The sequence below is a fragment of the Apium graveolens genome, chromosome 7 (assembly GCF_009905375.1).
Source record: "Apium graveolens cultivar Ventura chromosome 7, ASM990537v1, whole genome shotgun sequence".
Taxonomy (NCBI): domain Eukaryota; kingdom Viridiplantae; phylum Streptophyta; class Magnoliopsida; order Apiales; family Apiaceae; genus Apium; species Apium graveolens.
In genome coordinates this window covers 229,335,570-229,353,765 of record NC_133653.1, presented here as the reverse complement: position 1 = coordinate 229,353,765, position 18,196 = coordinate 229,335,570, and the positions used below count along the sequence as shown (strand labels likewise).

The following is an 18,196-nucleotide window of genomic DNA, read 5'->3' as shown; positions in this document are numbered from 1 at the left end:
GTTATGAATCAAGATAGACTAATGTAGTTATATGTTCAGGCTAGAGGAACATCTATCTTGTATTCACTTGTAAATTTCATTTGGAATCTGGAAAATGTTAAATATAATCCAGAACTTTTCTGCTATTTACTTTACATTACTGTTTATATCTTTTTCTTATTTGTTAGTTGAGTTATCCTCTAGGTATTTGTTGTTATTGTCTAACAAGCAAATAGGGGGAGATTGAAAGGCATATGTCATAGCCTACTCGTTTATTCGAGTATTTAACTCAACTCAAATAAGAATGTAATAAGTAAATAGTGGATCAATCATCAGAGAGATCTCACAAAGTAACATCTGTCAAAGAATAAAGAAACATTGTTCATCTACAGACTTGAAGATTCACTGGAAGAAGTTCAAGAATTTGATCATGCCTCAGTGATATAAATCAAGATCGTGGATTTAATCAAGTGACAGAGATCTCGTCAAGGTATCATTTATTACAAGGATTCAATCAGAACAACAAAGTCAAGACATGAAGAAACGTCACGAAAGTTAGTCACTCATGAACCAGACAGTACATCGAGTGTCAGCATTGAAGTGACGAAATTGATTCATAAGTCTCAGTGACTTTCAGAAGATTGTCAGAAGAATGGTTGCTGCTCAGGATTAGTATTAATTCTCCATTAATTAATTAAGTCATATAATTTAATTAAGAAAATAAATTATATCTGCAAGGATTAATTTATTAATTAATTAAATTAAATTGATTAATTAATTTAGAATTAATATTAAGGAATTACAGAATTTTAATTGGTTTAAAATCTATTTAAATTGAAACAAGGCAAACTGATTGTATTAGTATGACAATCGGTATGACAATCAATAGTCATACCGAAAGTCATGCTAATTCATTTAATTGTCTTGTTAGAATTTTTATTAGATTAAAAATCTGTTATTAATCTTTGCAAGACAATCTGAATTGTACTTGTGTAACAATCGGTATGACAATCAATTGTCATACCGAAAGTCATGTTGGTTCAAAGGATTGTCATTGCAGTTCATTTGCATTCGGCTGTTTACTTCAAAAGAAGCAGAAGAAGCAGAAGACAATTATCATCCAAAATATTCAGCAAACACAGAACATACAGAAGAACAAAAGAGAAAAAGAAGCAGAAAAATATTACATCTATTCTGCAACTTCAAGATCAATTTCTAGATTGTAAAGTTATATCCAATCAACTAGAAATACTTATCTTGTTCTTGTGTATCAATCTAGCGGATTAAAATCCCTAGAACTTAATCTCAAATCGCATTTAGCATTTGATCTTTTAATTACAAAAATAGAAAAAGTTCATGTCGAATTTATTCTAAATTTGTAATAATTGATTTGAGATTAATACCTTGTAACCGATACCGTAGTTGTAACACCTTTCAAGTTTAATAAAAGTTTTATTTAACTTGAATTTTGTTTCACAATTTTATTCCGCATTTTATTCGACTAAACGGTATTGTTTGCATTCAACCCCACCTTCTACAAACAAATTGGGACCTAACAGGTTTAGCATGGAAAACTCCAAAATAGGTCTCATACCGATGAGCCATGGAGTGTCCCTTTCCGAATAAATGTCTCCTAAGACACCTGAGGAAAGAGAGCGTATGAGTAAGATTCCTTATGCTTCAGCAATAGGATCTATCATGTACGCAATGTTGTGTACAAGGCCTGATGTTGCTTATTCAATTAGTGTGACGAGCAGATATCAGTCCAATCCAGGTGAAGACCACTAGAAAGCAGTGAAAAATATCCTTAAGTACTTGCGAATGACTCAATACATTTTTCTTATTTTTGGTGGTGAATCTGAGTTGAAAATAGAGGGTTATACTGACTCTAGTTTTCAATCAGAAAGTGATAGCAAATCCATGTCAGGGTACGTGTTTACTCTGAATGGTGGTGCAATTCAGATTGTTGAAAGAGGAGATGTCAACGTCCAGAGAGTTGACACACATAACAACGTAGCAGACCCACTCACAAAGCCACTTTCTCAGAGTCACTTTGATCGTCATAAAGACAAGATGGGTATTGGATACCAGAGTGATTGGCTTTAGTACAAGTGGGAGATTGAAAGAGATATGTCCTAAGTTCAATCATGTATGAGGATTTAGGAATAACTTTTATGTAATCTGTTTTGATTTCATTGATATTAATAAAAGACTTGTTTTGTTTTTATTGCGGGCTCTATCTATTTAAATGTTTAAATAAGATATACCACAGTTTAGAGTAAAGCTTTTTATGGATTGTGATGAGATCATAATAATGAGACCTAAAAGATGATAACTCTAAACTTAAATAGTTCCTGGTCGTAGGATTACTAACTGGTAATTAATAATCCGCAAAGATCGGTACATACTATGCTTGCTTCATTATGAAGGATGTCTGTTCTCATAGACATTTGTGTGGTGACACTATAGCTAGTATATAGGTGCTTATTATAGAATAAGTTCACTGAACATGACTCACACAACTGAACAACTGATGGAGTTCACTCACGTGTCAGCAGTTGCTCACATAGTGATAGTTGTACAAGTATCCTTAGACTTGAGGTCATCATAGTCATCTTGTGTACACTGAACTATGCTTTGGTTTAGTTCTTAGTCTCAAGGGACAATTATAAGGGCTCTACTGGGTATAGGAATTTGTACACGAAGATAGTGTATGATCAATAAAGGATATACCCCTTCCAGTGTAGGAAGAGAATGTTCAATGCTGATCCACTTATGTTAGTTCAGGAATCTCTGGCCAGAGTGAATGAAATTAGAAAGCAGTTTCTAAAATAGAACTAAGCATAGTGAATGGGAAAGCAAGTGATTAAATAAGATAGGCTTGACACAAGTTCCATGCCTTGTATTTAATCGTGACATTGCAGGGTAGAAGGAATTGATTGTACGGTAACTACTCACTGAATAGGTTCTTGGTATTCTAAACAGTGAATTCGTATTATCTGGATATTCGCGATATGCTGAGAAGTATCCCTCACGATGTAGAATAAATATGATTAATTAATTAATCATATTTAATGAATTAGAGAATTTATATAAATAATGATAAAATAGTTTTATTATTATTTATTTCTACTACCGGCTTAATATTGAACCTACAGGGTCACACCATAAAAGAGAATGATTTAATGGTGGAGGAATTAATTAATAATGGCTGACAATTATTTATTTATGAAATAAATAATTAATTGGAAAATTTAAAAATTGATTAAATGAGATTTAATTAATTATAAATTAATTAAGAAAAGGTTCTTAATATTATTAATTAGATTTAATTTTTGGAAATTAAATCAAGTGAAAGAATTATATGTAAAGAGTTTAGAAAAAGGATTAATAATTAAAAGGTGTTTTAATTATTAGTGAGAATAATAAAGGGTTAATAATAATAATATTTTATGGGAAAATTTTCAGCTGAAAATTTCGCCTATAAATATACTATTATAAACCCTATTTTTGCCTCAACCAAAAAGATTTACAAAACCCTAATTCTCTCCATCTCCTCCTCATTCATTACATCGTTTTCTTGGTGGATACCGGTGGGGTGCTTCACACTTGAGGAGCAGCTGCTAAGGATCTCCATTCATCGTTCTTGGATCGCTATTAAAGACCTCCATCTTTCCATTAACGTAAAACTTCTTAAGGTAAATATAGTGAACTACAAATTAAATATTATTTTTTCGCATGGATCCTGCGGAGGGTTCCGGTTTTTTAAGATTAAATTTACGTTTTCGCTGCGTTTATGTGCTAAAAACCCTTCATATGGGAAGGATTAAACAGGATGTTTTTGCTTTTTTAAAGGATAAAGTTCAGCAGAAAATTAATGGATGGGTTGTTAAAAATATATCTCGATCTGGTAAGTTGACTCTATTGTCATCTGCAACTCAAATGCTTCCCACTTTCTGGATGAATATGTTCTTAATTCCTGCTGGTATTTGTGAGGATATTGAGCGCAAGATGAATGGCTTTCTATGGGGAAGGGGTGTAGCAGGTAAAGGCATTCGGTGGATGGGGTGGGACAAAATGTGTGTGCCTAAACACCATGGAGGGTTGGGAGTTAAAGATTTAAGAAAATTCAACTTGGTCATGCTTGCTAAACAAGGGTGGCGACTGCTTCAGGAATCAAATCCATTTGTCTATAATTCAACTTGGCCATGCTTGCTAAACAAGGGTGGCGACTGCTTCAGGAATCAAATCCATTTGTCTCTAAAATTATAAAGGTCAAGTATTATCCAAATACAATATTTTACATGCTAAACTGGGTTATGTTTGGCGTAGTTTGATGGAGGCTATGACTGTGATTAAAGCAGGGGCTAGGAGACGCATTAGTAATGGTGCGGACACAGCAGTATGGCACGTCCCTTGGCTACCAAGTGATGTGAATGGATATGCACTACTCTTATACCTGAGTACTTGCAGAATAGTACTGTTAGTGGTTTGATGAATGAGGACGACACAATATGGGATATGGATGTCATAAAGGATGTTCTTAATAATAGGGATGCAGGTTTGGTTGAACGGATTCCAATCTCTCTTTATGATCGATGTGATTCCTGGTTTTGGTGCTTGGAGGACATAGGTATATTCACCGTAAAAAGTTGTTATAAATGGCTGCAAGGTGTGTTGGACAGTGAGTATAGATGGTTTTGGCGGAAGTTATGAAATTTGAAATTGCCAGGTAAAGTTCTTCATTTTGTATGGAGGGTGTGTAAAGGTTGCTTGCCTACTGCTTCTGCGCTTCTTATTAAACGAGTGGTGGAACATGGTCAATGTCCCTGGTGCAGACATTCAAGTGAAACGGATTCACATGTCCTAATTATATGTGATTTTGCGAGATCAGTGTGGTATAGTGCTAGGCTCCAACATATTATACAGGCCTCACCACAGGAGACAGCTGCTATGATATTCATACGCATATTTGAGCACTGTAATAGGGAACAAATGGCGTTTATTGCAATGATCAGTTACTCTATTTGGCATAGAGAATAAATGGACCTGGGATAAAATTAACGGGTCTGCATTTGGCGTTAAAGCAGCAACAATGCATCTTCTTGCAGACTAGAGAGCTGCTCAGCTATCGTTACTGCACTCACATGGTCAGGGTGCTATAGGTGATTCTATTTGGAGAAGACCACCTGAAGGCTAGAGTAAAATCAATACAGATGCTGCAATATTTCAAACATGACAAATTGGTCTGGGTATTATCCTGAGAGATGCTCAAGGTTTGTATGTTGGTACTAAATGTTGTAGGATGTTTGGATGTTGGACCCCGAGAGAAGCAGAAGCCTTAGCCATGAAAGAGGCCTTATTATGAGTGATTTCTCGACGGTTAGACCATTGCATTATTGAGACTGATTTCAAATTACTGGTTGATGCATGTAATGGAGGTCCGGCAGAAAGTTATTTTGTTATGATTGTTAAAGATTGTATCCAATTATTGAAGTACGTAAATGCAGTGCTTGTTAGGTTTGTTTATCGCTCTGTGAATAGTGTGGCGCATTAAAAATAACACGAGCCGCTTGTTCTATGTCAGACGTAGGTGAATGGTTCTATAACCCACCTGATTGTATTAAGTATGTACTGGATAATGATTTGATTTGATTATGGCAAGTACTATTTATTCAAAAAAAAAACCTCTTCGGCGGTGACCTAGAGGATATCGGCAAATCGGAGATCGATTACCGCCCAATTTGAATCCTTAATCGTTATAGTCTTACATATATTACCGTTCAATATCAATTATTGTATTACAATTTGGATCGATTTCGGAAGCAGTCCAAGCAGAAAAGTAGGTGTTGTCACATGATCTTCGTTGTTGGTGTTTCTAATAATTGGTAATTCTTTTCACACCTATCAATCGTGATTATCAAAATATGAAATATGTTGTTTGCGTACCCTGTCATCATATACATAAGTACTTAGATTGGAGGAAACAAACAAGACCTGATGCAGTAGATAATAGGAATTTATACTATATTATAATATTATAATAACCGGAATTAAGTATAATTTGGTATGCCTTTCTTTGGTCAGTATGTCTTTTTTTTTATTGGTTTGGTTATCCTAATTTATAACTGTCGGTTCTTTTTAATCAAGATCATGACCGTTAGATTCAAATACTAAAAGAATATACACTACTCAAATTCTCATGTTCGAATTTCGCCAACAACAAATATTTATATTATTATTTATACAATACTAAAACTTCCCATTTCGAAGCCCACCGACAACAAAAATTTATATTATTATCTATACCCTACCTAATATTCAGGTTCAAATACCGTCAACAACAAATATTTATATTATTATTTATAAATATACAAATAAGATAATGATCCAAAAAAAATATTATAATTTTAAATCTATACTATATTATAATTACATAATTAAAATTATTTACGTGCTAAAAACCCATGCCAGTCAATTTGAAAATATGACTCAGGTCCCTCCGTATTTAAACTCCTTTCTCCTGAAAAAATAATTTATCAAATCTTTCATATCTCAAAACAAGACAAAAAACTTTAATAAATCACTAATTCGGGGTGTCGGCTAATTCATAGTGCCTTTCTTGAATGGAGCCAAAACGCGAAAGAAAGGGCGTTCTAAATTTTTTCAAATAATTCTCGACGGGCCCCACTCCAAAAAAGCAATGAAGAACAAAAATATTTCTCACAAAATAAAAGGTAAAACAACTTAAGATGTTGAAGTGTCTTCCCAATAATTGGGTATAGGTATAGCCATGCAACCTTTGAAACCCACAATAGATGTGTTAAATATGAAGATATAGGCTATATTTGAAGGAGCAGATGAATTGGTTGTTAAATCGTCCTATCAAGGTCAAAAAAAGTGTGGTCGTTAATTTTGGACATATGATTACAAAGAGTCATAGGAAGAAGTGGAACAGCATATATACTTTGCGGTTGCAGAAGCTCGGTATTTGGTAATTTTATAAGCTTATATTAATTGTGTTTGTGAAAATAAAAGTTCTATTTATTTCATGCATATTGTGATTAATGTGTGATGTCTTTAATTGTTAAGTTATATAATCGGTCTTGTATTGGATTGGAATTGATGTTGGTCATGTCATCCACAACATCCATACTTTGTTAGAATATTTACCTTAGTTGGTTCTTTCAGTTGCTTATAAATGTAAAATTTAACTAGATAATTGTAAATGATGGAATTCGGGGGGCGTGGTTGGAATGGAATTAACATATGGTTAATTAAAGTCTAATGAAGCTAGAGTCTTTTCAGAGTGAGGTTTTTGAAAAGAGTAGACACGAATTTTTTTTGTTTGCAAGGATTGATGTTGCCTTCTTCTATATATAATTGGAAAGAAAGTGTCAGATGATCAGGTTAATAAGTGTAAAAGGTATTAAAATAATGTGTAATATTAAAGATTAATTACTAAAACTTGAGCCATGAATATATACATGTTTCATGGAATTGTCTATACGCATAGAACTTTGAGGTAAAATAATTGGATCATGAGTAAAGATATATTTTTGAGGTAAAGCAAAATTGCAAGGGTTTATGGTCAACTCTTCGGAGAGCTCGGAGAGTTGGTGTTAGCCGCACTAAGTTTAACTTAACATGCCCTGTTATAAATATTAGGAGATTAAAATCATTCATTGTTTTTTCAGTGTGTGCATAGGCATTTGGTTCATGGTACGTGTTTAGTGATTACCCTTCCTCTCATTTCTTTTAAATTCACAGGAGAATGTTTCAATTCTTAATAATTAAAATAAGAGCCTAGGTCTCAATAAATGTATACTCTGTTAGTTGCTTTGTGCCTACTGTTGTATGTTTTATATAAAATAAGAGGCTAAAAATATACTAAAGTCACAAGCAGACATATATGTTGCTATTTCTATATATTTATGGGCTGTCGATTGTTTTTTGCGTAATTTCGTATCTTTGACGCGGTAAATTGATGGAAGACAGTGAATCGGAGTGCGGGGAACACCACTTTTGTTCAATTACATACCTTGAAAAAGTAAGATAGAAAAACTCTCTCTCGCTAAAGAAATGGTGGAAGTTGTCAGGAGAAATAGTAGCACTAAACAATAAACTAGAATGGACTGGATACCACATCAATGCATGGCTCACCTTTTCCAACATCAATGGACTTGTCATTACTAGAGATGGTCAGTCAAGGCTCTGCTTGCTGCTCTCAACCTTGTATTCATGATCTGCACACTGTATGTAATTTTTTATTTCTATATATAATTAAAATTTAATTAATCAAGTAAATATTTACTTAAAATATCTTTTCGTGTTCCGTACAACTTGCAAGGGACCTTCTGTACGTAGATACTGTTATTTTAAGAATACATGTTCCTGTTGTATAATATTTAGAGAGGTTCTAAATTTCAAGTTATTTGACCATTTACATTGTAATTTTACTTTGCTTCTCACTGCGAACCATTACTTGGTACTCGATTTTGAGATCTCTAATATAAGTCATACTTGTATATGTTTATACTGTTCTTACAATCTGGAGATCCCCGCGGAGACGGATACGGAATTGATGTAACAAATTTAGAAACTAATTTTATGGAGGAAAATGCTTGACGACGAGATTATACATGGACAGGCACTGGTATTTCATAGCTGCAATGGACTTCGACCGAGTGGTCTAACACATGGGAATAGCCCACGAGTTCATATAATGCTAACAAACTGCTATGATGCCACAATATCTAACCTACGGATAACAACCCCTGTAACAAGGCCTAGGCCTAACACGAATGGCATTAACGTGTCTGTCTCAAAGAGTGTGATTGGCAAGAACTCTTATATTGGAACTTGTATGATTTCTCCACCACGAGCACATATAAATTCACATAAATTCTATATTTGGATCCTATATAAATCTTATTAGCATATATTTAGTGAATGTTCTATATTTATGTAGTAAATTATATAGATTCTAAAAGTAGGCAGTAAAACTTGACCATCTAGATATGTATGATCGCATGCAGGCAATGACTGCATAGCTGTGAGCGGAGGATCATCCTTCGTCAATATCACAGGCATATCCTGCGGACCAGGTCATGGTATCAGGTAGTCCTCTCTTTCAATCGTCATTTAAGTTAATTTTTGAAATGCATAAGCTTGACTGCTACTTGTCTAAGCAATACATTGTACTTCTAAAAAGTGACTTGTCATTGCTCACATGAACGTAGCATTGGAGCCTTGGGGAAAGGAGGACACGATGAGGTGGAAGAAATCCATTTGAGGAATTTTACTTTAGAAGGAACATTGACTGGTGTAAGAGTAAAGTCCTGGCAGGTAAAATCTAGTCTTAACTTCAATACAAATATAGCAACCTACTGGCGTAGAACATATCTACATATCAATCACTTACACTGTTCTATTAAATTTAGTAGCCAATTCTTCACAATGTCAATATTTACTAATTACACAAACATATCACACGGGGGATCTGGATATGCAAGGAAGATCTCATTTGAGAATATAAAGTTAATATATGTTAACAACCCCATTATTAACGATCAATTCTATTGTCCAAGTCGGGTAAATTGCCAAAACAGCGTAAGGCGAACTTTGAGTTTCTTATGTTTAAGTATTAAGACAGTTTCTTTCGACATCCATGATCCATGTCCTTATATTCATTAAAATAACACTCGTTATTGTATTTTATGTTTTCTTTTTAGTGTTAACCGAAGGTCTTGGCTTTTAGCAGAAAATAAATATTAATTTAGTGCTTTGAGAAACTGATGATAAAATTACAAAATGGGCTTATCTAAATATGTTCTGTTTAATTAAACGGTCAATGTTGCAGATTAACATATTGAAATCATAATTGCGAGCCAATGCCTACTCTATTGTTGTGCAATGAAATTCATATGTTTTGCATGTTCCTAACAAATTTGTGTTCCTCTGTGGCTCTATAAGCTACAAAATAATGCAGACAATGTTATTCCTGAGGTTACTTGGCACCGATAAAGCACATGCATCACATACTTAGTTTTAACTTCATGCAAGGGTATTGTTATATATCCAAAATAAAATTAGCGAAATTAGTTAAAATAATGTTAGTTGAAAAAGTGTTATACCGAAGGAAACACTGAGTTTCTAGGATGATATCGGTTCTGGTTAACATGCAGTAAAGTTGGACATAATGCTTTATACTGCCCCCAAGGCCCAATCGGCCCTAAGAGTTGGTTGTTCTTGATTTCCCATCCTAAAACAAACAATTTGAGGTACTCATGTAACTCCTAAGACCGGCCGTGCAAATATTTTAAATATGCTTGATTGAATAACTTAGTTGCTATATTTAAATAATAAGCAATATGTGTATCCTGAAAAGCTTATGAATATTTAAAGATTCTAACAGCAGTGAGGAAACTAGAGTCTAATCAAAGCCTATTTGGAAATAATTTCTCAGGAAAATAAAGTTTGAGGCTCTACAGAGTGAAGCAGAAAAGAAATTATTACAGAGATCTGGCAGATCTCCTGATGATATTTAAAGCGTTGTCCTTGTGGAAGAAACTAGGTAATATTTCCTGCAAGCAATTTAATTTTGAGACCTCAAAGTTTATTATAAGTACTAAAAATTGATAGATTAAGAATGAATTTTTGGTACACAAGTGTGTATCCTACCTGATTGACATTCTATGATAGCAGAAACAGGCTAAATAAAATTATTTGTTATTTTAGGGCAGATATAAAATCAGAAGTTGTATTGAAGATTATGAGATATATCGATTTTCCTTTTTGTTAGCTAGCTTTCTTTTTACAGTTTGTGCCACTATAAGTTTAACTATCCCACATTTATGTCATTTTTCTTATCTTTTTATTTGTAATATTAATAATCCGATTGAGTCTTACAGGTTTGTGCGGGATTTTGTGTATGAAAACGTTGCAGACAAGCGTTATGCATTTTTTGGACGTTCCGATTCATGTGAGTTATGGAAAAACTCAGAATATATGGGCATCGACAGTTGCATAAATATCCAGAATAATAGAGATTGTGATAGTCTCCACTGTAAATACAGTACACATAGGTCTTAAAGACTTAAATGTTAATACATTTTTTACAGCTTGTACAATGTTACCCATCTGTATGATAGCACGTGCTAAATATCAACTTTATGAGTGGTAGATGTTTACATAGTGCAAAGTATTGAAAGCTTCTTGAGCGGTTTGTCATTCTTTTGTTATACCATGCAAAAATATCATATTTTCATGCTAGAGAGTGCAGGGGCAGACTATTATTTATGGAAAAAGGCACTTGACATCAGGTATTGTATGAGACCAAGTTCCGTGAGCATTTATGCACTCGCTTAATTCTGATGTTGGTGCACCCATGGCTTCTGCAGCAACTCAGGTAAATCACTTGATATGTTCCTGATGTCCCCACTATAATATTGTAACGTTTGTCATTCAATTCCACAGCTAAAGTCTTCATTGTTATATTTACATAATATTTTCTTAGATAAATATTTTTTGTTGCCACTTTTAGTGACCATGTGTACTTTATTAGTTAAAATTTGATATTACTCTTAGTAATGAAAATACATACGAGTACCTGCTAAAGAAACTTGTGTTAGAAAACTAGGATTTTAGAACTTAATTTAATTATGTTCTTGATGTTAATCCTAAAATCTAATGATTGAAAATTGTTCAATGATATTTGAACTTAAATTTTCATGTATGGTTTTAAGAATTTTCTGAATGAAATCCATATGAAATGAGAGTTGAAAGTAGCTTGGAAAAGCTTGGAAATTTTTTTGAGAATGGTTGTCCCACATTGAAATAAATAAAGGGGGTTGTGTGCTTTATATGGTATTACCCACATGAGTAGTATACAACTACTAAGGTGTGTGATGGTCCATTATGTTGTTATGTGCTTCACGCGCACACACACGCGCCGCCGCTCCGCCACGCACTGCACCCGACCGGGTCGGGTCGAAGGTGGGTTTGATACTGAAATGGGCCAAGTCACTTTGAGTGGGCTTAGTCTAAATACCTTGAACCTGGACAAATAATATAATCTGATCTGTAACTGATGAATAAAATCAGATATCAGAACTTAACTTAAGTTCTGATAATAATGTGGGTGTTAATGTGAAAAACTGTTACAAGTAATTTAAATTCAAAATCTGATCAGTTTTGATTTTTTATTAATGAAGCAGTTTAATTCAGACATTAAGTGTGTGGACAGTTTCATTTTCTCCTCTCCTATAAATAGAGGTTAAAGTGAATGTATTATACACACTACATTCTCTTCTCTTCTCTTCAACCTCTCTGCATTTCTCTCCCAAAAGTCCCGAAGTGCTGATATTTTCCGGCGACTGAGGTGCTGGTCGAAGTGGAGCTTTTGTTGCTGCTGTTAACATAAACTCCGAGCTGTTTATCATGATGGAGATATTGTGCGCATCCCAAACGCAGCAGGTAGGGGCAATATTCTCTTCAAGAGCAGCCAGGACTTCGAGCAAGCCCTGGTGACTCAGCTGTGATCATTTTTCTTGGCATTTTGTATCTGTGAACCATTATTTCAGTCACTGTTAAAAGCTATGGTTTCGGGTACATCTTTCTTTCTCTCTTCGTTATTTCAGTTACTGATTTTGTTTACCTGCATGCTTTGTTTTGTTAACTGTGGTCTTGGCCTAAACTTGCTAAATTCTTTATACACTTGCTTCTATGTTGCTATATTTGTTAGTGAGATTTACAACATTCTTGAAGAGAATATTAGTTATATAGAATTTAGCATAATGGTTAACGAAAGTGAGGTTATCGTTGGTGGTGGTAGCAGTTCGGGTGCAACTGCTGGGGCCATTGATTGGACCACCTATAGTTTCCCACAGGCTGTTGAACTAAACGGTTTACCGGAGAAATTCAACGGTGGCATTGGCTTTTCTCGCTGGCAGAAAAGGATGAAGTTGTGGCTGACTATAAAGGGTCTGTGGCCGGTTGTGGAATATGAGAAACCAGAAGTGGATCAAGAGAAGGCTGACACAGTTAAGGCTTTTGCGAAGTGGGCTGAGAATGATGGAGTGGCTAGGGCGGCCATTCTGGCGGCACTAACAAACACTTTGTTTGATGTCTATTCTTTTGATGCCTACTCTGCAAAACTCTTATGGGAGAAGCTGGACCAGACACATAATACTGACTCACAAGGTCTAGAAAAGTATTTTGTGGCAAGGTTCCTCGAGTTCAAGCTGGTGGACAATAAGTCTATGACTGAGCAGGTGCATGAATTCGAGATGATAGTGCATGCTTTGAAGGAGTCTGGAATGAATCTCCCGGAGAAGTTTAAGGTGATGAGTGTGATTGAAAAACTCCCGAAGTCTTGGGAAGAGTTCTCTCTCTCCCTGAAAAGACAGAAAGGAGAGATCATCTGGACCAACCTTATGCTGGACATCTCGGTGCAAGAACAACACAAGTCCAAACAGGGACATGTGATGCCAACTGAACACGGTACCTCGAAGGTAAACATAGCAACTGTAGGACAAAAGAGGAAGGCTTTTGCTAAGAAAGCTAATAGTAATAAACCTAAGAGTGACAAGGATAAGGCCAAGAAACCCAAGGCAAACACACCATGCTGGTCTTGTGGGCAGGTTGGGCACTGGAGTAAGGACTGCCCTACGAAGAAAGCGAAGAAAACCGAGGTAGCGCAAGCAAATGTTGTGCTTGGAACCGCAAGTGGGCCTGTAGTGAACATGGTTGTTGGTGAGGCTACGGCTTCTGAAACCGACGTTGACCGGTATGTATCCTACAAGCCTGTGATATTTTCTACCTATCTGTCAAATGAATGGTTGATAGATACTGGAGCTAATGTACATATTTGTGCTGATATTAGTTTATTTGTATCTTATCAACAGAGTCATAGCCTGACTGTGAAGATGGGGAATGCTAGTGTTGCTCAAGTACATGGAGTTGGAAACGTGGATCTGAAGTTCCCTCCAGGACGTATTCTATCTCTGACGAGAGTGCATCATGTTCCCAACATGCGTAGAAATATAATAAGTGGAAGTTGTTTAGTTTCTAGTGGTTTTGAAATTTCGTTCAAGTGTAATAAAGTAGTTCTTATTCACACTGGTACATTCTTTGGCAAGGGTTACTTGTCAAATGGTTTATTTGTTATTAATGCGGATCCCGTTTTGGGAAATTTGAATAATAATGTTATTCCTACTGTTAACTGTATTGAATCCTCAAATATATGGCATGCTAGACTAGGTCATTTAAACTTTGGTGCTCTTAAGAACATGATGAACTTAGAGTTGATTCCAAAATATACCATAGAAAAGAATTCTAAATGTCAAGTATGTGTGTCTGCTAAACAGATAAGGAAACCTTTTCATAACGTTGTTAGGGATTCAAACTTGTTAGATTTAGTACACACTGATATTTGTGAATTTGGTGGTGTGTTGACCAAGGACCAGTTTAGATACTTCATTACTTTTATAGATGATAGTAGTAGATACTGTTATGTTTATTTACTTAGACATAAGGATGAAGCACTTAGTAAATTCATTATTTATAAAACTGAAGTAGAAAAATAAACTAGTAAGCTACTTAAAAGATTGAGATCTGATAGAGGTGGTGAGTATACGAGTAATGCTTTTAATGAATTTTGTGCAAACAATGGTATAGTTCATGAAGTTACTCCACCATACACACCTGAGTCTAATGGGGTTGCTGAGCGAAAGAACAGAACATTTAAATATATGATTAATAGTATGCTTATTAACTCTGGGTTGCCTAAATACATGTGGGGAGAGGCTCTAAATACGGCTTGCCATATTTTGAATAGAGTCCCTCTGAAACACATGGATAATACACCCTTAGAGTTATGGAAAGGCAGGATGACTAGTCTTAAGTATCTTCGTGTGTGGGGGTGCCTTGCTAAGGTGCTTGTTCCTGAACACAAGAGAAAGAAACTAGGTCCAAAGACTGTTGACTGTATCTTTCTGGGCTATCTTGAAACCACTACAGCTATGAGATTTTTAGTGTTAAAATCTGACATAGATGGTATAGTGGTAAATACGATAGTTGAATTTCGAGATGCGACATTCTTTGAGGATGTCTACCCTATGAAGACTGGAATACCTGAAACGACTTCTGAGGAAGATCCTACTCACACATCAAGTTCTATTCCTGATCATGTGGAAAAGATGACAAATGTGGGGGCGGAACCTAGTAGTAGCTCTAGTCCTAAGGAACTAGAGGAACCCAGGAGAAGTAAGCGTGCAAAGGTAGTCAAGGATTTTGGAGGTGATTTCATCACTTACAATATCGAGGACGAACCTTTAACTTTCCGGCAAGCTATGGATTCTTCTGAGTCAAGGCACTGGAAGGGCGCTGTCAAGAGTGAAATTGACTCTATTGTTTCTAATGGAACATGGGAGTTGGTTGATCTCCCTCCTGGGTGTTCTACTATTGGGTGCAAATGGGTCTTTAAAAGGAAGTTGAACCCTGACGGCTCAATAGATAAGTACAAAGCTAGATTGGTAGCTAAGGGTTTTAAGCAAAAGGAAGGAATTGATTATTTTGATACATACTCTCCGGTTGCAAGAATGGTAACAATCCGAATGCTTATACCATTAGCTTCAGTCCATGGTCTTATCATCCATCAGATGGATGTAAAGACGGCTTTTCTTCATCGTGAACTTGAAGAAGAGATTTATATGGATCAGCCTGATGGATTTGTTGCATCAGACAATGAAAGGAAAGTATGTAAGTTAATCAAGTCCATCTATGACTTGAAACAAGCTCCCAGAGATTGGCATAAAAAGTTTGATGAAACTATATTGCCTTTCAGTTATAAGATTAATGAAAGTGATAAGTGTGTCTACACTAAAGTTAAAGGTAATGAGTGTGTTATTTTGTGCCTATATGTGGATGACATTTTACTGTTTGGAACCAATATTGAGATTATTAACGAGACTAAAGAATTCTTGAAAAGGCATTTTGAAATGAAGGATATGGGTGAGGCAAGTGTGATTCTTGGAATCAAACTGATTCATTCCACTGAAGGAATAACCTTGACTCAATCTCATTATATAGAGAAATCTATACTTGAGAAATATGGTTATTCACAGTGTAGAATCGCTAGTACACCTTATGATTCGAAAGTTGCCCTTGTCAAGAATACTTCAGGAGTGCCTGTGTCTCAGTCAAGGTATTCTCAGATTATTGGGAGCTTGCAGTATCTTGCTAACTGTACTAGACCAGATATTTCATATTCTGTGTCTAAATTGGCTAGATATACAAGCTGTCCAAACAGAACTTATTGGGATGCTCTTGATAGAGTACTTAGATATCTAAAAGGCACAATGTACCTTAGTTTACACTACAGGAGATTTCCTGGTGTGCTTGAAGGGTACAGTGATGCAAGTTGGATAGCTAAGAAGTCTGGTTCCAATGGAGTGACTGGATACGTGTTCACCTTGGCTGGTGGAGCAATATCCTGGAAGTCAAGCAGACAGACTATAGTTACTCGGTCTACTTTTGAGGCTGAGTTGTGTGCACTTGATGCCACAGGGACGGAGGCTGAATGGTTACACGGACTTATGTCTGCAATACCTGTAGTAAGCAGACCGCTTCCTGTTATTGCTATTCACTGTGATAGTCGAACAACTATCGACAAGATTAGCAGTAAAAAGCATAATGCTAAAACTAAGAGACACATCCAAGTTAGACTCAAGTCTATAAGGGGTTTAGTGACTGATAGGATCATAGCTATAGAGTTCATAGGAACTCAGAATAATATAGCTGATCCTCTTACTAAAGGACTGGAACCTGCAGTGGTCCTTAAGTCAAGGTTGGGGATGGGACTGTCAACCCATCATAATTCATCAACAGTGGGAACCCAATACACATGAGAGGAGATCCCTCGAAGTGTATTCAATGGGTAATAACAAGCTGTAAGGATGAGTTGGTAGTACCTTTGCTACATAGATGATACTATAGTATCTGAGTCTATCCCCTGTAAACCTAGAAGGTACTGACACTGCCAGAAAAGCAAGAGTGGTAAAACTCTGAATGGGATCAAATCATTTGACGAGATAGAGGCAGTATATCTCTGGAGATGCCCAGCTAAGCGAATGTAATTGTGTGGTCGCAATTAGAGGATAGGGTTAATCCTTGAAGCATTCGATGAACAGGATCGAGACATGACCATTAATGTCTCAAAGCCGTAGATTGGCACCATAACCTTTGACTTGTCGTCGTCTATGGAATATGGTTATACTAAACGGATTAAAATTCAAGGTGAAACATTCCATCTGAGTCCGATAGCCATTGAAGTAGAGGAATTAGGAGGGTTCAAACCCGGAAGGGTACCGACTCTGAAAAACAAGTCATGATGGGAAATTGATCGCATTTCTGTATGGATTTGTGGGGGATTGTTAGAAAATTAGGATTTTAGAGCTTAATTTAATTATGTTCTTGATGTTAATCCTAAAATCTAATGATTGGAAATTGTTCAATGATATTTGAACTTAAATTTTCATGTATGGTTTTAAGAATTTTCTTAATGAAATCCATATGAAATGAGAGTTGAAAGTAGCTTGGAAAAACTTGGAAAAAATTTTGAGAATGGTTGTCCCACATTGAAATAAATAAAGGGGTTGTGTGCTTTATATGGTATTACCCACATGAGTTAGTATACAACTACTAAGGTGTGTGATGGTCCATTATGTTGTTATGTGCTTCACGCGCCGCCGCCCCGCCACGCACCGCACCGGACTGGACCGGACCGGACTGGACCGGACTGGACCGGACCGGGTCGAAGGGCGATTTGGGCGAATGTCTCTGCGTCTCGCGTACGCGAGGCGACCTGGGCGAGGATTTTATTTATTTGTGAATTAATTTTAATTCGAATTTATTTATCTGTGACTGGATTATTATTAAATTGTTGGACTGGGTTTGATACTGAAATGGGCCAAGTCACTTTGTTAGTGGGATTAGTCTAAATACCGTGAACCTGGACAAATAATATAATCTGATCTGTAACTGATGAATAAAATCAGAACTTAAGTTCTGATATCAGAACTTAACTTAAGTTCTGATATCAGATCAGAACTTAACTTAAGTTCTGATAATAATGTGGGTGTTAATGTGAAAAGCTGTTACAAGTAATTTAAATTCAAAATCTGATCAGTTTTGATTTTTTTATTAATGAAGCAGT

General features: G+C 35.7%; 1 long non-coding RNA gene across 5 annotated transcripts; it reads left to right on the top strand.

Annotated features, from left to right (window-relative positions):
- The first annotated feature begins 6,680 nt into the window (after positions 1-6,680).
- Positions 6,681-11,323, top strand: LOC141672246 (uncharacterized). 5 transcript variants are annotated; one of them, XR_012555418.1, is made up of 6 exons: positions 6,681-6,973; positions 7,978-8,234; positions 9,018-9,099; positions 9,222-9,327; positions 10,448-10,555; positions 10,893-11,323. It is a non-coding gene; the product is annotated as an uncharacterized LOC141672246 (long non-coding RNA). The 5 variants fall into 5 exon arrangements; XR_012555417.1 differs by having other exon boundaries at positions 7,974-8,234; positions 10,893-11,322; XR_012555419.1 differs by having other exon boundaries at positions 6,686-8,180; positions 10,893-11,322.
- Positions 11,324-18,196: the final 6,873 nt, after the last annotated feature.